We start from the raw sequence: 22,014 nt of genomic DNA on the forward strand, positions 1-22,014 counted from the left end.
TGATGAGTTAGATCCGGTCTAACCTGGAACACGCTGTCATACAAGTCAATCCAGAGCATCCCAAACATGCTCAATGGGTGACATGTCTGGTGAGTATGCAGAACATTGAAATAACTGGGACATTTTCAGCTTCCAGGAAATGTGTACAGATCCTTGCATCATGTATACGTGCATTATAATGCTGAAACATGAGGTGATGCCGGTGGATGAATGGCACGACAATGGGCCTCAGGATCTCTTCACGGTATCTTTGTGCATATAAATTGTCATCAATTAAATGCAATTGTGTTCGTTGTCCGTAGCTTATGCCTGCCCATACCATAACCCCGCCGTCACCATGGGGCGCTCTGTTTACAACACTGACATCAGAAAACCGCTCGCCCACACGACGCCATACACACCTGCACATGACCATCTGATCATTTATCACTCCAGTGTTAATCTGCTAAATTGTAATTATTCGCCTACCTCCTCATGCCTTTTGCACACAATGTATATAGACTCGTTTTTCTTTTTTTCTACTGTGTTATTGACTTGTTTATTGTTTACTCCATGTGTAACTCTGTTGTTGTCTGTTCACACTGCTATGCTTTATCTTGGCCAGGTCGCAGTTGTAAATGAGAACTTGTTCTCAACTAGCCTACCTGGTTAAATAAAGGTGAAATAAAAAAATAAAAAAATAGTCTGCCATCTGCATGGTACAGCTGAAACCAGGATTCATCCATGAAGAGCACACTTCTCCAGCGTGCCAGTGGCCGTGGAAGGTGTGCATTTTCCCACTGAAGTCGGGTTACGATGCTGAACTGCAGTCAGGTCAAGACCCTGGTGAGGACGACGAGCACGCAGATGAGCTTCCCCGAGACGGTTTCTGCAGCAATTTTTACCCACAGTTTCATCAGCTGTCCGGGTGGCTGGTCTCAGACGATCCCGCAGGTGAAGGTGCCGGATGTGGAGGTCCTGGGTGGGCGTGGTTACACGTGGTCTGCGGTTGTGAGGCTGGTTGGACGTACAGCTTACGGTAGAGAAATGAACATTAAATTCTCTGGCAACATCTCTGGTAGATATTGCTGCAGTCAGCATGCCAATTGCACACTCCCTCAAAAACTTGAGACATCTGTGGTATTGTGTCGTGAGACAAAACTGCACATTTTAGAGTGGCCTTTTATTGTCCCAAGCAATAATGATAATGTGTAATGACCATGCTGTTTAATCAGCTTCTTGATATGCCACACCTGTCAGGTGGATGGATTATCTGGCAAAGTAAATGTAAACAAATTTGTTCACAAAATGTGAGAGAAATAAGCTTTTTGTGCGTACGGAAAGTTTCTAGGATCTGTTATTTCGGCTCATGAAACATGGGACCAGCACTTTACATGCTGATTTATATTTTTGTTCAGTATATATAATCCACCCTAAGTTGTGCACTAAATAGCGAAAAGGGTTTCATTTGGGATGAGGCCTATACAGTTACACTCTTAAAGGTGAAAATGGAGAGGAAAGAAATGATGGTTCCAGGGTATCAGAATGACTCAAGAAAAGAGGTCATAGGTCAGAGTTCATAGGTCTTCTTGTATACATGTCCTGCTGGTGCTGATCGTAATTTATGTTCTTGTGGAACAAAGCAAGGTTAAAGTGTGTCCAAAAAAACAGTTTTTTTTTGCAGCCTGATTGGATTACGAGGGAGACAGAGAGGGAGAGAGAGAGGGAGAGAGAGAGGGGGAGAGAGAGAGAGAGAGAGAGAGAGAGAGAGAGAGAGAGAGAGAGAGAGAGAGAGACAGAGACAGAGACAGAGACAGAGACAGAGACAGACAGAGAGAGACAGAGAGAGAGAGAGGAGACTTTTTCTCTCCTGTGTTATAGTCTTATATGTAGGAATGTAGCGATATAGGGCAGAGTAGAGTTAGGTGTCTGATCTGGTCTCTGAGCCGCTGGTCTGCTCATCATCTGGTTGTCTGGGCTCCATGGGATAGTAAAAAGTGGGTCTTCCAGAGCTGCCTGTCATCCATTGCAGATGCAATCTCCTCCTCCTCCAGTCCGGTGTCGCTCCTGTGCTGGTCCACGTACGTGATCTCTGCCCTGCCCCTTCTGCTGGTACTGGGCTGTGATTGCCAGAGGATCAGTTGACTAGAAGGGGTATTCTTCTACTTGTAGACATGACCAGGTTTGGTGTGGAATTCATTGCAGCATCAGAGGGGTTATCAGAGGGGTGAGAGGTGAAAGGTGAGGGGTGAGCCTCTTTAGTCACGGGACATGAATCTTCCACATGAGGCATGGAAGGAATCTGAAAATCCCTGCTCCAGACACTCTGGAGTTCCCTCCTGGGAGTTCTGGAATGCCAGAATCCCAGCACCTGTGATGTTCCTCTTCTTTTCCGAGCGAACTGTAATAGTCTCTGAACATCACGGAGTCTGGGGGGGGGGGGTGCAACTCACTAGATGGGTTAGCACAGGTGAGAGGAGAGCACATACAGTTGTTACCATATCACAGATAAAGCTTATAGAAAGCATCTTTCTAAAGGAATATGTGTTTTTTTCTAAAGGAATATGTGTTTTGGAGCTATTTATATTTATATAGGCAATAAATGGGAAGTTCACCCCAAAAGAGGAACGTTTGGAAAGCTGATTCTTGTGGATGTGTTATGGACAGCTCTCTCCTGTGCCAGAGGCTTTTCATAGGGAATCTTCCCAGACAGACCCTCACCAGAGAGGGATGACAACACTATTCCACCCACTGAACACTAGCGTTGCGTTCCAAATGGAGTACTTTTTGACCAGGGCCCATTTGCTTCGGTTTCACCATTTCATTTTATATTCTCTTTGCAGGTTGAACCTTTGAAGGTAGCGTGAATGTGATTTACGGTCACTATGATGACTGGAACTCAGGTGACAGTCGGTTCTGTTTGCGGTACGACTGAGACTGGGAGCTACACACAGATGGAAATTATTAAGCTAGCCCGCTATCCCAAGGCTAGTACTTTTGTGCTCAAAATCCTTAAGTTCCATCACTGGGACAAACAGTACCCTCACAGTAAACTCTTAGAAAAAGGGGTTCCAAAAGGGTTCTTTGGCTGTACCCATAAGAGAACCCTTTTTGGTTCCAAGTACGGAAACAAGCGGGCTCTTCCTCGAACCAAAAAAGGGTTCTTCAAATGGTTCTCCTATGGAGACAGTCGAATAAACATCTTAGGTTCTAGATACCACCCTTTTATTCTAAGAGTGTACACTACCCTGTCTGTACAGTACTGACACATTACACTACCCTGTCTGTACTGTACTGACACATTACACTACCCTGTCTGTACAGTACTGACACATCCCCTTATCCTCACATTACACTACCCTGTCTGTACAGTACTGACACATTACACTACCCTGTCTGTACTGTACTAACACATTACACTACCCTGTCTGTACAGTACTGACACATTACACTACCCTGTCTGTACTGTACTGACACATTACACTACCCTGTCTGTACAGTACTGACACATCCCCTGTATCCTCACATTACACTACCCTGTCTGTACAGTACTGACACATTACACTACCCTGTCTGTACAGTACTGACACATTACACTACCCTGTCTGTACTGTACTAACACATTACACTACCCTGTCTGTACAGTACTGACACATTACACTACCCTGTCTGTACAGTACTGACACATTACACTACCCTGTCTGTACAGTACTGACACATTACACTACCCTGTCTGTACTGTACTGACACATCCCCTTATCCTCACATTACACTACCCTGTCTGTACAGTACTGACACATCCCCTGTATCCTCACATTACACTACCCTGTCTGTACAGTACTGACACATTACACTACCCTGTCTGTACTGTACTAACACATTACACTACCCTGTCTGTACAGTACTGACACATTACACTACCCTGTCTGTACTGTACTGACACATTACACTACCCTGTCTGTACAGTACTGACACATCCCCTTATCCTCACATTACACTACCCTGTCTGTACTGTACTGACACATCCCCTTATCCTCACATTACACTGCCCTGTCTGTACAGTACTGACACATCCCCTGTATCCTCACATTACACTGCCCTGTCTGGCAGGGGGTAGGAGATGTAATAGACCAATGAAAATATTATACATGAGCAGTCTATCTGATGAGTCCATTGCTGCAGTGAATTAACAGATGTGTTTCTCCTCTATCTCAGTCTAATCAGCAGTCTAATCCTCCTCACCTCTTCCTCCTCCCCACCTCTTCACTAGCTCCTCCTCCCCCCCTCACCTCATCCCCACCTCCTCCTCCTCTCATCTTCCTCCCCACCTCCTCACCTCCTAACAAAACAAATCATCATTACTAACCTAGAGATATGAGTTACCACCCCCGGTCTCAGAAATGGCTAACTCTGGAAATTCCACCGGTCTGTTACTCAGTTGGGGAAATCTTTTTTTTTGCACTGTATTTGTGGAACAATCTTCAAAATGTTATTAAATGTGATGCTCTCGTGCCTCTAGGGCAGGTATGCCCTCAGGGGTACACCAAATAAAAATGTGATTTTAAAAAATGTATTGTCTCTTCATATTTTCAAAAAGTCCATTTAGATTTTCCAACGGGGCTGTACATTTGGGTGAGTTTTTTTTCTCGTCTGAGTAGCCTCGTTTCACTGCCAAAAATAAAATGAAACCATCTAGTGTTCAGCGAAATAACAACACAACGTCAAATACAGGTAGCCTAGTCAAATAATTAACATCCAAAACTGATAAATGGTTTAAAAAAGTAATGTGCATCAATAGAGACACATACCAGCTCTAATGGTAGTACTGCTACTACCATCAATAGAGACACATACCAGCTCTACTGGTAGTACTGCTACTACCATCAATAGAGACACATACCAGCTATACTGGTAATACTGCTACTACCATCAATAGAGACACATTCCAGCTCTACTGGTAGTACTGCTACTACCATCAATAGAGACACATACCAGCTCTACTGGTAGTACTGCTACTACCATCAATAGAGACACATACCAGCTCTACTGGTAATACTGCTACTACCATCAATAGAGACACATACCAGCTCTACTGGTAGTACTGCTACTACCATCAATAGAGACACATACCAGCTCTACTGGTAGTACTGCTACTACCATCAATAGAGACACATACCAGCTCTACTGGTAGTACTGCTACTACCATCAATAGAGACACATACCAGCTCTACTGGTAGTACTGCTACTACCATCAATAGAGACACATACCAGCTCTACTGGTAGTACTGCTACTACCATCAATGGAGACACATACCAGCTCTACTGGTAATACTGCTACTACCATCAATAGAGACACATACCAGCTCTACTGGTAGTACTGCTACTACCATCAATAGAGACACATACCAGCTCTACTGGTAGTACTGCTACTACCATCAATAGAGACACATACCAGCTCTACTGGTAATACTGGTACTACCATCAATAGAGACACATACCAGCTCTACTGGTAATACTGCTACTACCATCAATAGAGACACATACCAGCTCTACTGGTAGTACTGCTACTACCATCAATAGAGACACATACCAGCTCTACTGGTAGTACTGCTACTACCATCAATAGAGACACATACCAGCTCTACTGGTAATACTGCTACTACCATCAATAGAGACACATTCCAGCTCTACTGGTAGTACTGCTACTACCATCAATAGAGACACATACCAGCTCTACTGGTAGTACTGCTACTACCATCAATAGAGACACATACCAGCTCTACTGGTAATACTGCTACTACCATCAATAGAGACACATACCAGCTCTACTGGTAGTACTGCTACTACCATCAATAGAGACACATACCAGCTCTACTGGTAGTACTGCTACTACCATCAATAGAGACACATACCAGCTCTACTGGTAGTACTGCTACTACCATCAATAGAGACACATACCAGCTCTACTGGTAGTACTGCTACTACCATCAATAGAGACACATACCAGCTCTACTGGTAGTACTGCTACTACCATCAATGGAGACACATACCAGCTCTACTGGTAATACTGCTACTACCATCAATAGAGACACATACCAGCTCTACTGGTAGTACTGCTACTACCATCAATAGAGACACATACCAGCTCTACTGGTAGTACTGCTACTACCATCAATAGAGACACATACCAGCTCTACTGGTAATACTGCTACTACCATCAATAGAGACACATACCAGCTCTACTGGTAGTACTGCTACTACCATCAATAGAGACACATACCAGCTCTACTGGTAATACTGGTACTACCATCAATAGAGACACATACCAGCTCTACTGGTAATACTGCTACTACCATCAATAGAGACACATACCAGCTCTACTGGTAGTACTGCTACTACCATCAATAGAGACACATACCAGCTCTACTGGTAGTACTGCTACTACCATCAATAGAGACACATACCAGATCTACTGGTAGTACTGCTACTACCATCAATAGAGACACATACCAGCTCTACTGGTAATACTGCTACTACCATCAATAGAGACACATACCAGCTATACTGGTAATACTGCTACTACCATCAATAGAGACACATACCAGCTCTACTGGTAGTACTGCTACTACCATCAATAGAGACACATACCAGCTCTACTGGTAATACTGCTACTACCATCAATAGAGACACATACCAGCTCTACTGGTAGTACTGCTACTACCATCAATAGAGACACATACCAGCTCTACTGGTAGTACTGCTACTACCATCAATAGAGACACATACCAGCTCTACTGGTAGTACTGCTACTACCATCAATAGAGACACATACCAGCTCTACTGGTAATACTGCTACTACCATCAATGGAGACACATACCAGCTCTACTGGTAATACTGCTACTACCATCAATAGAGACACATACCAGCTCTACTGGTAGTACTGCTACTACCATCAATAGAGACACATACCAGCTCTACTGGTAGTACTGCTACTACCATCAATAGAGACACATACCAGCTCTACTGGTAATACTGCTACTACCATCAATAGAGACACATACCAGCTCTACTGGTAGTACTGCTACTACCATCAATAGAGACACATACCAGCTCTACTGGTAATACTGGTACTACCATCAATAGAGACACATACCAGCTCTACTGGTAATACTGCTACTACCATCAATAGAGACACATACCAGCTCTACTGGTAGTACTGCTACTACCATCAATAGAGACACATACCAGCTCTACTGGTAGTACTGCTACTACCATCAATAGAGACACATACCAGATCTACTGGTAGTACTGCTACTACCATCAATAGAGACACATACCAGCTCTACTGGTAATACTGCTACTACCATCAATAGAGACACATACCAGCTATACTGGTAATACTGCTACTACCATCAATAGAGACACATACCAGCTCTACTGGTAGTACTGCTACTACCATCAATAGAGACACATACCAGCTCTACTGGTAATACTGCTACTACCATCAATAGAGACACATACCAGCTCTACTGGTAGTACTGCTACTACCATCAATAGAGACACATACCAGCTCTACTGGTAGTACTGCTACTACCAGCAGTACTACACCTGCACATGTCGACGACAAGTTGTTCCTCTTCCACGAGCACATCCGATGCTAACATCAGTAATTCTACATTTGTTGTTCGCCCAGCTAGCATGGACACTGACGGTTGTGAATCTGATGCAGCTGAAGAGCTACTGCCCCCTTACCTGGGAAAGCACCGAACAACAGACAGGGACGTTGGACCATCGAAGAGGAGCAAATATGATGAGAACTACATTGATTTGGGGTTCACTTATATTGGGAGTAGTGCCTTTCCTCAGCCACAGTGTGTTATATGTCCAAAAGTACCATCTCACAACTCACATTTAGAAACAAAACATGCCCATTTGAAAAATAGACCACATTAGTTTTTTTGAGTGAGAATGAAGACAACTTTTGAGTGGTAAGACATGTATAAAAGCAACAGAAACCATTAATAAGAAGGGGTTAGAAGCGTCTTATATGGTGAGCTACCGAGTGGCTAGGACAGACAAGACCCATACTATCGTGGATAGTACTTCATTCTTCCTGCTGCCACAGATATGGCTGGGACATTTCTGGGGGAAAAGGCCCCAAAAAAACTATACAGACAATGTCTTCATCAAACAACACTGTTTCACCACGCATCAGTGAGATGTTTTGAAACAATTACTGTTTCGCATACAAGCCAGTGAATTCTATGCATTACAGCTGGATGAGTCAACAGACGTGGCGGGCCTGGCACAGCTCCTGGTATATGTCCGTTACGTTTATGGGGGGTCAATTAAGGAAGACATCCTCTTCTGAAAACCACTGGAAACCAGGACAACATGACAAGATATTTTTAAAGTACTGGACAGCTTTGTGACATCAAATGGACTTTGGCGGTCAAGCTGTGTTGGTATCTGTACTGATGGTGCAAATGCCATGACAGGGAGACATAGTGGAGTGGTAACTCGCGGAGTGGTAACGCGCATGCAAGCAGTTGCTCCCGACGCCACTTGGGTACACTGCAGCATCCACCGAGAGGCTCTTGCTGCCAAGGGAATGCCTGACAGCTTGAAAGACTTTTGACACTACAGTGAAAATGTTTAACTTTGTTAAAGCAAGGCCCCTGAACTCTCGTGTATTTTTTGCACTATGCAATGATATGGGCAGCGACATGTAATGCTTTCACAACATACAGAAGTGCGCTGGTTATCAAGGGGCAAAGAATTTACACGTTTTTTTTTAAATTGAGAGACGAGCTTTACTGACCATAATTTTCACTTGTCTGACTGCTTGTATGATGATGAGTTTATCACACGACTGACCTATCTGGGTGATATTTTTTCTCACCTGAATGATCTGAATCTAGGATTGCAGGGACTTTCCGCAACTATATTTAATGTGTGGGATAATATTGAGGCTGTGATTAAGAAGTTGGAGCTCTTCTCTGTCTGCATTAACAAGGACAACACACAGGTCTTTCCATCATTGTATGATTTGTTGTGTGAAAATGAACTCAACCTTACCGACAATGTGAGCAATTAGGTACTTTCCTGAAACGGATGAGACAAACAACTGGGTTCAGTATCCCTTTCATGCCCTGCCTCCAGTCCACTTACCGATATCTGAACAAGAGAGCCTCATAAAAATTGCAACAAGCGGTTCTGTGAAAATGTAATTTAATCAGAAGCCACTGCCAGATTTCTGGATTGGGCTGCGCTCAGAGTATCCTGCCTTGGCAAATTGCCCTGTTAACACACTGATGCCCTTTGCAACCACGTACCTATGTGAGAGTGGATTCTCGGCCCTCACTGGCATGAAAACTAAATACAGACACAGACTGTGTGTGGAAAATGATTTAAGACTGAGACTCTCTCCAATACAACCCAACATTGCAGAGTTATGTGCATCCTTTCAAGCACACCCTTCTCATTAACCTGTGGTGAGTTATTCACAATTTTCGATGAACAAATAAGGTTTTACATGTAAGATGGTTAAATAAAGAGCAAAACGATTAATTATTATTATATTATTATTTGTGCCCTGGTCCTATAAGAGCTCTTTGTCATTTCCCATGAGCCAGGTTGTGACAAATCTCACACTCATTCTTATGTTTAATAAATGTAACGTCTAGTGTGTGTGTGGCTGGCTTACAATGATGAAAAAAAAACGACATTTGAGAGTGCGCTGCCCCTGGTGCTAAAGGCGGTACGCAGCTGGAGGTTGAATGTTTGAAGGGGTAAGGGGCTATAAAATGTTTGGGAACCACTGGTCTAGGGCAATTCAGAAAGCTGATTGAGGAACTTATAACTGATGACTGTCTGGTTTTTGTTATGATTTTGATGTGTGTTATAATGTAATTTATGTCATTCAGGGCTCATCTGTAAAAATAGATATTGACCTCAGTATGACTCCCTGATAAAATAAAGGTTAAATAAATCCAAATGTATCTCTCTATTCTGCACACACACTGATTTGACGTTTCAAGTTTGTTCTGCCTGCCTGTCCTATTACATGATCTATGCGCTCGTTGCTCTCACACGCCGTCCAATACAGTAATAGATTTACCTCTGCAGTCTGAGGTGAATTCAAAGTTACTGTGTCCTTAAATAGTAGCCTACTCCTTATGCAGCGCACTACTGGTCAAAGGTAGGGAGTAGGGTGCCATTTGGGAGGTGCCATTGTGACCGCACAGGACAGTCCTAAAGGGCATAACAACCTGTCACCTGTCATTTTATTGTCACATGTGGCGAATACAACAGGTGTAGATCCTTACCGTGAAATGTTTACTTACAAGCCCTTAACCAACAATGCAGTTTTAAGGAAAAAAAATAAATATTTACTCAAATAAATTAAAAGTAAAAAATAAATAACTACAACAATGTAAAAGTAAGAAAAATGACAAATTATTTTGGAGCAACAATAAAATAACATTAGCGATGTGTCAATGTGCGGGGGCACCGGTTAGTCGAAGTAATTGAGGTAATATGTACATGTAGGTACACTTTGATGCCACATCTCACTGGGTGTGCTTCCCAAATGGCACCCTACTCCCTATATGGGCATTGGTCAAACGTAGTGCACTATCAAGGGAATATGGTGGCATTCGGGCCAGAGCACTGAGTAAAGGTAGCCCTAGAGCGCCAGGCTAACCGTAATAACAGAGGTAGATATGATAGCTGAGAACGCTGCGAAGCATCTCTCCTGTCACCACTGGTATCCTCTGGAGAGTCAACATAGTATATACCCTTTTTATTAAAGTTATTCATTTTTACATTCTGCTCAACACAGCCTATTTGAGGGTCTAGAGAGGGGTGATATGCACAAGGGCCGTCTTTCAGATCAATATGGATCCTGACTGCCAAGGAGGTAGAAACCTGGAGACAATATAAGTACAGTATCAATAGCCGATTTTACCTTTTCAAATAAACAGTATGGGGGGGGGGGGGTTATGTTTATTCAGACCCAGAGATAATGATGTGTGGAGGTTTTCGCCGAACAGCTGGGCTTGCATCCCAAATGGAACCCTATTCCCTACATAGTGCACTACTTTTGTGGGGAGCCCTATGGACCCTGGTCAAAAGTAGTGCACTATGTAGGGAATAGGGTTCCATTTGGGATGCAAGCCCAGCTGTTCGGCGAAAACCTCCACACATCATTATCTCTGGGTCTGAATAAACATAAACCCCGTTCCAACACCAGAAACAACTATCCCTTTACGTCCTGGTCACCCCAACCCACCTCAAATCCCCAAGTTACGACTTACCTAGCAGGGTACCTCGGTCACGAAGGAGGTTCCCCCGGGCCAAGGCTCGGCCATTGATGACCCCTGCAACTTTCACAAACGTAGGAATCGCGACTGCATAATTAGTGGTAGTGGCGCACTGCGTCCACAACCTCCCCTGAGTAGAAAACAAAACAAACAAACAAGGGTAGGCATTACTATGGCATCACTCAAAGAGCTGAGACATCTTCATAGGAAGTTCTGTCATTCTAGAGTTTCTTTCCCCATATTTCCCACCTCCAGTTGTCTATTAGACCTGTGTGAAACCCAGCAGTTACATTTCCCTATCTGCGTCTCAGATGGCACCCTATTCCCTATATAAGTGCACTACTTTTGGCCATGGCTCTGGTCAAAAGTAGTGCACTATGAAGGGCATAGGGTGCCATCTGGGATGTAACCCCTGTGTTTATTCTCACAGGAGCCCATGCTGCTATTTTAGTCCAGCGTACATACACAGAGAGACAGACGCATGGATGGAGACAGAAACAAGGGCATGATTTTCTCTCTAAAAATACTATCTGGGGGTTTAACAGCCTGCACTTATAGAGAGAGGAGACCTGTTAGCAGAGTCCATTTCTCAACAACATGTATTCATGAAACAATGGAGTTTCACAGATTCATACCACAAACACACAATTACTCACAGACAGTCATGCTTATTGAGAAATGTTACTGTATACAAAAGGCATAAGCCCGAAAACACTATCCCCTGAAGGCAAACACCAGTCCAGACTTAACGAAACAAGTGATGCCTTGTCCGTCCCCTACACCCCTTGCACCTCGCAAACACACACACACACTCAAACATGAACGGACACACGCACAGACACACACAGATACACAGACACACACACACAAATATGAACGGACACACACACACACACACACACACACACACACACACACACACACACACACACACACACACACACACACACACACACACAGGACAGGCGTAAGAGGCAGAAAATACTCCCTATGTACTGATGTCATCCAGCTCCTTAAAACAGGCTAGGTGTAGCAGGAGAGAGTGAGGACAGGGTTAATGGGGGACCATAGCTACTATTGGCTGTACCACATGGAGCCTAAGCTCAGGGTATTATTTTCCACCTCCCTCTACGGAAGCCCCCTGAAAGCACAGTGTCACAGTACAGAATCATCATGCTGGAAAAGGGTTCGGCCAAGGGGGGGGAGTAGAAGGTGAATTGAGACCCGCCCCTCTTGCTGCCGGATGAGCTGTCATTCTACTCGGGAAGCACTTCCCTTTACACAGGTGGGGAGGAGGACATCTGTGAAACCACCCTGCATGGGTAGGGATGGGAGGGGAGCGCCCTAACCCTAACCCTGAGTCACTGTTTCCACCCCAGTGGAGGTGTTGGTGAGAGCACCAGACCATTAAATAAACAGTGATTTTAGAGGTCCTGCTTTTCCCATCTTCTGCTCAATGGTTGGATATATTACAAGGCTGTTTCAGGGCTGCGTTTCAGAATACAACTCAGGAAGAAACCACATGGAATTAGTGGTAGGCAAGTCAAAAATGTATTGTGCTAAAGGTTTCATGACGCTTGTATCTAAACCAAAGTAGATATTTTTAAGATTGTTCTATACATCAGTTGGGGTCTCTATAAGCTACAATATGAGGTCATAAACTTAGCATGAAAGTGCATCCTTGTAGCTGTTTGGGCTAATATAGTAAAAATGTTTGCCTTGGGTAAGTTGAGCCAATGGCCATGGGGCCTGGCCTATGTTAAAAGTGTTTTTAAAAAGTACAAAGGAATTTGTTAGGTGTTAATTAGCCTGTGTTAAAGATGCTTAAAATTATTAAAATACAAAAAAAAATGATTATGATTGTGTTGAATTGTGTTTGGGAAATAAAGATAGACATGGTTTTAAAAACTTGGTAGTACAGTGTATAATGGTATAGTATAGTGTAGTTTAATATAGTGTAGTATAATACGGTGTACTATAATATAATGTAGTAAAATTAAGTGTAGTATAATATATTGTAGTATAATGTAGTGTAGTATAGCATACTATAGTATAATGTAGTGTGGTATAGTGTAGTATACTATAGTGTAGTGTACAGTCGTGGCCAAAAGTTTTGAGAATGACACAAATATTAATTTTCACCAAGTCTGCTGCCTCAGTTTGAATGATGGCAATTTGCATATACTCCAGAATGTTATGAAGAGTGATCAGATAAACTGCAATTAATTGCAAAGTCCCTTTTTGCCATGCAAATGAACTGAATCCCCAAAAAACATTTCCACTGCATTTCAGCCCTGCCACAAAAGGACCAGCTGACATCATGTCAGTGATTCTCGCGTTAGCACAGGTGTGAGTGTTGACGAGGATAAGGCTGGAGATCACTCTGTTATGCTGATTGAGTTCGAATAACAGACTGGAAGCTTCAAAATGAAGGTGGTGCTTGGAATCATTGTTCTTCCTCTGTCAATCATTGTTACCTGCAAGGAAACACGTGCTGTCATCATTGCTTTGCACAAAAAGGCCTTCACAGGCAAGGATATTGCTGCCGGTAAGATTGCACCTAAATCAACCATTTATCGGATCATCAAGAACTTCAAGGAGAGCGGTTCAATTATTGTGAAGAAGGCTTCAGGGCGCCCAAGAAAGTCCAGCAAGCACCAGGAGCGTCTCCTAAAGTTGATTCAGCTGCGAGATCGGGGCACCACCAGTACAGAGCTTGCTCAGGAATGTCAGCAGACAGGTTTGAGTGCATCTGCACGCACAGTGAGGTGAAGACTTTTGGAAGATGGCCTGGTGTCAAGAAGGGCAGCAAAGAAGCCACTTCTCTCCCGGAAAAACATCAGGGACAGACTGATATTCTGCAAAAGGTACAGGGATTGGACTGCTGAGGACTGGGTTAAAATTATTTTTCTCCCCTTTCCGATTGTTTGGGGCATCCGGAAAAAAGCTTGTCCGGAGAAGACAAGGTGAGTGCTACCAGTCCTGTGTCATGCCAACAGTAAAGCATCCTGAGATCATTCATGTGTGGAGTTGCTTCTCAGCCAAGGGAGTGGGCTCACTCACAATTTTACCTAAGAACACAGCCATGAATAAAGAATGGTACCAACACATCCTCCGAGAACAACTTCTCCCAACCATCCAGGAACAGTTTGGTGACGAACAATGCCTTTTCCAGCATGATGGAGCACCTTGCCATAAGGCAAAAGTGATAACTAAGTGGCTCGGGGAACAAAACATCGATATTTTGGGTCCATGGCCAGGAAACTCCCCAGACCTTAATCCCATTGAGAACTTGTGGTCAATCCTCAAGAGGTGGGTGGACAAACAAAAACCCACAAATTCTGACAAACTCCAGGCGTTGATTATGCAAGAATGGGCTGCCATCAGTCAGGGTGTGGCCGAGAAGTTATTTGACAGCATGCCAGGGTGGATTGCAGAGGTCTTGAAAAAGAAGGGTCAACACTGCAAATATTGACACTTTGCATCAACTTCATGCAATTGTTAATAAAAGCCTTTGACGCTTATGAAATGCTTGTAATTATATTTCAGTATTCCATCATCTGACACAAATGGCCTCCCGGGTGGCGCAGTGGGTTAAGGCACTGCATCGAAGTGCTAGCTGTGCCACCAGAGATTCTGGGTTCGAGTCCAGGCTCTGTCGCAGCCGGCCGCGACCGGTAGGCCCATGGGGTGGCGCACAATAACCTCGCGCACTAGCGACTCCTGTGGCGGGCTGGGTGCAGTGCATGCTGACCAGGTCGCCAGTTGTACGGTGTTTCCTCCGACACATTGGTGCAGCTGGCTTCCGGGTTGGATGGGCAGTGCGGCTTGGTTGGGTTGTGTTTCGGAGGACGCATGGCTCTCAACCTTCGCCTCTCTGGAATCCATACGAGAGTTGTAGCTTTGAGACAAGACTGTAACTACTACCAATTGTATACCATGAAATTGGGGTAATTAAATAAATAACAAACATCTGTGTCTAAAGACACTGAAGCAGGAAACTTTGTGAAAATGTATATTTGTGTCATTCTCAAAACTTTTGGCCATGACTGTAACTACTACCAATTGTATACCATGAAATTGGGGTAATTAAATAAATAACAAACATCTGTGTCTAAAGACACTGAAGCAGGAAACTTTGTGAAAATGTATATTTGTGTCATTATAGTGTAGTTTTACATTATAGTGTAGTGTAGTGTGGTATAGTGCAGTACTGTATAGTGTAGTATAACATAGTGTAGAGTAGCGTCACAATAGATGTAGCGTCACAATGAGCTGCAGTGCCGTGTTAGGTCACCCCTGGTGCTTGTTTCCTGAGTGTCCCTCCTCATTAAATCACACAGGAGGCAGAAGAAGGGCACACACACACAACCTCTCTGTGGTTGAGTCAGCCAGTGAGAGAGGCAGGATCTATAACACAAGGTTGTTTTTCAGTTTGAGGCAGACAACCCCTTCTGGTCTCTGGCCCAGGGGCTTCAAGTCAAACAGGCCTCTCTACCCCACTCCTTACCTCTTCTGGTCTCTGGCCCAGGGGCTTCTAGTCAAACAGGCCTCTCTATCCCACTCCTTACCCCTTCTGGTCTCTGGCCCAGGGGCTTCAAGTCAAACAGGCCTCTCTATCCCACTCCTTACCTCTTCTGGTCTCTGGCCCAGGGGCTTCAAGTCAAACAGGCCTCTCTATCCCACTCCTTACCTCTTCTGGTCTCTGGCCCAGGGGCTTCAAGTCAAACAGGCCTCTCTTCCCCACTCCTTACCCCTTCTGGTCTCTGGCCCAGGGGCTTCAAGTCAAACAGGCCTCTCTTCCCCACTACCAACTTAAATACATGTGTGCTGTGCTGTATAGAAGTCAAAAGGACTGGACTTCCAGAGTTCTCCCATGGATGTTGGGTGGTAGGGGAGAGTGGGGTACGTTGAGCCGTTTTGTACATTCAGCATCACTCCATCAAGGGAAATATAGTATTCTTTCCTACAAAGACATCTACATACTGTATTTTCAGGATGCGTGTTCCTGTAAATAATGAAAATTCATGTAAACATTACAAATTTGAAAACATTGCTCATCCGAAATAAGTGGTCTCTTGGTACACCCATAACATACATGTAGACACTATACACCCATGATAACATACACACTGTACCCACACATGATAACATACGCCCTATACACACACACACACACTATACACACACATGATAACATAAAACCATGTATATCTTTGTTTCCTAAACACAATTCAATACAATTCAACAATCAGAATAATTTTAATAATTGGTATTAATAATTGGTATTAATAATTGGTAATAATGGTATTTTAATAAATTTTAAGCATCCTTTAACACACTTTTTCCATTATACTCTGAGTCCTCTCTCTGCACCTTCACCAGCTCCAGTCTGAGTACTCTCTCTGCACCATCACCAGCTCCAGTCCCTGAGTCCTCTCTCTGCACCTTCACCAGCTCCAGTCTGAGTACTCTCTCTGCACCTTCACCAGCTCCAGTCCCTGAGTCCTCTCTCTGCACCATCACCAGCTCCAGTCCCTGAGTCCTCTCTCTGCACCATCACCAGCTCCAGTCCCTGAGTCCTCTCTCTGCACCTTCACCAGCTCTAGTCTGAGTCCTCTCTCTGCACCTTCACCAGCTCCAGTCTGAGTACTCTCTCTGCTCCTTCACCAGCTCCAGTCTGAGTCCTCTCTCTGCACCATCACCAGCTCCAGTCTGAGTCCTCTCTCTGCACCATCACCAGCTCCAGTCCCTGAGTCCTCTCTCTGCACCTTCACCAGCTCCAGTCGGAGTACTCTCTCTGCACCATCACCAGCTCCAGTCCCTGAGTCCTCTCTCTGCACCTTCACCAGCTCCAGTCGGCGTACTCTCTCTGCACCTTCACCAGCTCCAGTCCCAGAGTCCTCTCTCTGCACCATCACCAGCTCCAGTCTGAGTCCTCTCTCTGCACCTTCACCAGCTCCAGTCCCTGAGTCCTCTCTCTGCACCATCACCAGCTCCAGTCCCTGAGTCCTCTCTCTGCATCATCACCAGCTCCAGTCCCTGAGTCCTCTCTCTGCACCATCACCAGCTCCAGTCCCTGAGGCCTCTCTCTGCACCATCACCAGCTCCAGTCCCTGAGTCCTCTCTCTGCACCATCACCAGCTCCAGTCTGAGTCCTCTCTCTGCACCATCACCAGCTCCAGTCCCTGAGTCCTCTCTCTGCACCATCACCAGCTCCAGTCTGAGTCCTCTCTCTGCACCATCACCAGCTCCAGTCTGAGTCCTCTCTCTGCACCATCACCAGCTCTAGTCTGAGTCCTCTCTCTGCACCATCACCAGCTCCAGTCCCTGAGTCCTCTCTCTGCACCATCACCAGCTCCAGTCTGAGTCCTCTCTCTGCACCATCACCAGCTCCAGTCTGAGTCCTCTCTCTGCACCATCACCAGCTCTAGTCTGAGTCCTCTCTCTGCACCATCACCAGCTCCAGTCTGAGTACTCTCTCTGCACCATCACCAGCTCCAGTCTGAGTACTCTCTCTGCACCATCACCAGCTCCAGTCTGAGTACTCTCTCTGCACCATCACCAGCCTGAGTCCTCTCTCTGCACCATCACCAGCTCCAGTCCCTGAGTCCTCTCTCTGCACCATCACCAGTCCGAGTCCTCTCTCTGCACCATCACCAGCTCCAGTCCATGAGTCCTCTCTCTGCACCATCACCAGTCCAAGTCCTCTCTCTGCACCATCACCAGCTCCAGTCCATGAGTCCTCTCTCTGCACCATCACCAGTCCGAGTCCTCTCTCTGCACCATCACCAGCTCCAGTCCCTGAGTTCTCTCTCTGCACCATCACCAGCTCCAGTCCCTGAGTCCTCTCTCTGCACCATCACCAGCTCTAGTCTGAGTCCTCTCTCTGCACCTTCACCAGCTTCAGTCTGAGTACTCTCTCTGTACCCTCCCTCAGCTCTAGTCGGTATCTAGAACAAATGACACCCTATTCCTTATACAGTGTACTACTTTTAAGGGTAGTGCACTATATAGGGAATAGGGTGCCATTTGGGACATACTAAAAGGTATCCCCCAGAGGCCAGAGAGCACAGCAAGCTTCAAGTTTTATTAGTCGTATGTATAGGATACACATGGTATACATCATCCAGCGAAATGTTACCTTGCAGGTTCCTTCTGAACAATGCAACAATAATAAGAAATAAGAAAAGATAAGAAAACCAACACAAAGTAAATGGCTCAGTAGAATTAACATTGTAATAACCCCACCCCCCAACAAAAACAAATTAAGTAAAAATCAACATGAGTAGGATTGCAATTTCCTGTTTCCAATTCCCATTTTTATTAAAGCTACTAACACATTGACCTAGAAAGTACCAGTATGCACTAAACATTTACAGTAGGGTTTTCAGCATTACTGAAAAGTATGCAGGATAACTAGCTACTATGTTAGCACAAATGCAATTGTTTCAAGGCAGTAGAAAACAACATTGCCACCTATTGGACATTAGTAGTATTACAAAACTGCTATAAAACACTAAGCTGTACTGTAGGCCTACTCGGGCTCAAACCCTGTCATGAATACAGGAATTAAAAGCTTGGGGTCTGTCATTGTACAACTCTAAGGTACATACATCTAGAAGAGTGGTCTCGCTCTCTCTCCCCTCCCGGAGGACCTGAGCCCTAGGACCATGCCTCCGGACTACCTGACCTGATGACTCCTGGCTGTACCCCATTCCACCTGGTTGTACGGCTGCTCTGCCTGCAGCTATGGAACCCTGACCTTGTCCCGGACCTGCTATTTCAACTCCCTCGGTCTCTATTTCGCTCTCTCACCTGCTGTCTCGACCTCTGAATGCTCAGCTCTGAAAAGCCAACTGACTTTTACTCCTGACCTGTTGCACCCTCTATAACCACTGGTACTATTATCTGACCATCTATAAATGTTTGAACAACTTGAAGAATGATCTGGCTTTAGTGGCCATGTACTCTTATAACCTCCACCCGGCACAGCTAGAAGAGGACTGGCCACCTCTCAGAGCCTGGTTCCTCTCTAGATTTCTTCCTAGGTTCCTGCATTTTCTAGGGAGTTTTTCCTAGCCACGTGCTTCTGTCTCTGCATTGCTTGCTCTTTGGGGTTTTCAGCTGTGTATTTGTAAAGCACTTTGTGACAAATTTTGAAATACATTTGATAGAGTTCATCTATGCAATTTCTAGAAGTTATTGTAAAACCTCACAGTCCATCACTCACTGTGAGTCACCTACACAGAGTGACAAGTACAGATCGATTCAAACAGGAGTTGATTCTTTATTGAAGAAGCTCTCGTTGGACACCGGTAAGAACAGAGTTGTCTCAGTGTTCTACGTGACATCTCTCCATGCTTCTCAAATGGCACCCTATTCCCTATATAATGCACTACTATTGACCTGCACTATATAGGGAAGGGAGCCATTTAGGATACGCACTGCAGCTGAAGCGAGGAAAGCTAGAAGCCACGGTTACATTTTAAACCACATGGATCCATGTTAAATGTTCAGGTGGGTGTATTTTGATGTTCTACCCTTGTCACAACTTGAGAAAAATAGCTTGTAGGAAAGAAACAATAGCATTTAAAAAGAGAAGCCATTGCTAAAAATGTGGAACCTCAACACAGGTCATAGGTCATAGGTCATAGGTCATAGGTCTACACCGGTCTGTTATACAAAGCTGGAATACATAAACAGGTTTTTGTGAGCATCTGTCAGTTCTAACAGATAATGAAAAGTCAGTAAATACTCGTTCCCGGTTACAATGCCACGTCTACTGCCCACTCAGAAAATGTAAAACTATATGTCCTACGCCAAACACTATTTTATGAACGATGCACAGTTCAGTCACAAAGTCCTTCTTGTGAGACGTCCTGTTCTACTGAAAGAACAAGACCAAACTGAATCCATAAAGCATCTCAGTATAGGAGTGCTGATCTAGGATCAGTTGACACATCTTATTCATATGATTCAAAAAGGTCAAACTGATCTCAGGTCAGCACTCCTACTCAGATGCTTTACGGGCCCTGGCTATGATCATTGGTACTCTGCATCGACTGCCCTGGGGATTTACCTTGGCCTCTTTTCAAACCATGAAAATAGGTTAATGACCTAGAGTTCAAACTCTTAGGGACAGTTTCCTGGAGACCAATTAAGCATAGTCCTGAAGAATGTACATTGAAATAGCTTTTCATTCCAGGATTAGGCTTAAATCGGCATCCAGGAAATTTCAGTTAAACTTCAAAAAGCAGTCTCTCGCCATCCCCCTCCCCCCACTCTCCCTCTCTCTCTCTCCCCCCATCACCTCCCCCCACTCTCCCTACTCTCCCCACTCTCACCATCCCCCTCCCCCCACTCTCCCCATCCCCCTCCCCCCACTCTCCCCCTCTCTCTCGCCCTCTCACACAGAGAGAGTAAAGCAGGAGCCAGAAAACTAAGGAGCAGAAGTAGGGTTAAAATAACATCACCTGTCACGCATCCCAAATGGCTCCCTGTTCCCTATATAATGCACTACTTTGGACCAGGGCTATATGGGTCTTGGTCAACAGTAGTGAACTATATAGGGGCTAGAGTGCCATTTGTGAGCGGGATATTGAAGAACCCCCATAATAACTGTAGTTGTAAAGACGGCATGCATTGTGTCTGTCTGACCTGACAGCACTAAACTATTTCCTAGTAATATGGAAGAACATAAGATACAAATCTCACATACATTCCACTGCCAGCTTTACAAAGGGGTGGATATTAGCTTTACAGCAGAGATCAACAAAACAAGGGTATTAACATTTTACACCACAATATCTTTGTATCATGCTGGGGTTGTGAACGCAGCCCTGTTCTGGCCAAACAAGGGGCGTGCGTCTTCACAACTCCAAAACAGTTCAATCCTTAATGATCCATACTGATCAACGTCCACCTCCAGGGAGGTTTAGTAAGCACCACAATCTTTTTATAAAGTGGAGTGAGACTTCCTCAAAACCAGGCAGGCAGCAAATAGCAGTTCCCTTCCGCCAGAGATGAAAGCAACAACTGTACAACTCAACATCTTGGTGTCGACCAAACAGAAACATATGAAGGGGCCGAAGAGATTTGATCTTAGTTGCCTGTAGAAAAGCAAACTGCACTGCGCTCACTAAAGCATTATGAAGTTCAAGGGTGGGCGGATACCAGGTCTGTCAAGGAAGACTTGGATGAAAACAAACAATATGCTTTCTGAGGTAAATAAAATGATAAAATAAAAAGTGGAAGAGGAGAAACAGAAATATACAGATGGAAGATATACACTGAGTGGACAAAACATTAAGAACACCTGCTCTTTCCACGACACAGACTGACCAGGTGAATCCAGGTGAAAGCTATGATCCCTTATTGATGTCACTTGTTAAACCCACTTCAATCAGTGTAGACGAAGGGGAGGACAGGTTAAAGATGAAAGGGAGGAGACAGGTTAAAGAAGGATTTTTAAGCCTTGAGACATGGATTGTGTATGTATGACATTCAGAGGGTGAATGGGCAAGACAAAATATTTAAGTGCCTTTGAACAGGGTATGGTATTAGGTGCCAGGTGCACTGGTTTGTGTCAAGAACTGCAACGCTGCTGGGTTTTTCACACTCAACAGTTTCCTGTGTGCATCAAGAAAGGTCCACCACCCAAAGGACATCCAGCCGACTTGACACAACTGTGGGAAGCATTGGAGTCAA

The 22,014-nt window shown here is 44.6% G+C and overlaps 1 pseudogene; it reads left to right on the forward strand.

The window, feature by feature from the left end:
- The first annotated feature begins 11,290 nt into the window (after window positions 1–11,290).
- On the forward strand, window positions 11,291–11,435 carry LOC118944390 (annotated as a pseudogene).
- The last annotated feature ends 10,579 nt before the right edge of the window (window positions 11,436–22,014 follow it).

The sequence above is a fragment of the Oncorhynchus mykiss genome, chromosome 25 (genome assembly GCF_013265735.2).
Source record: "Oncorhynchus mykiss isolate Arlee chromosome 25, USDA_OmykA_1.1, whole genome shotgun sequence".
Classification (NCBI taxonomy): Eukaryota; Metazoa; Chordata; class Actinopteri; order Salmoniformes; family Salmonidae; genus Oncorhynchus; species Oncorhynchus mykiss.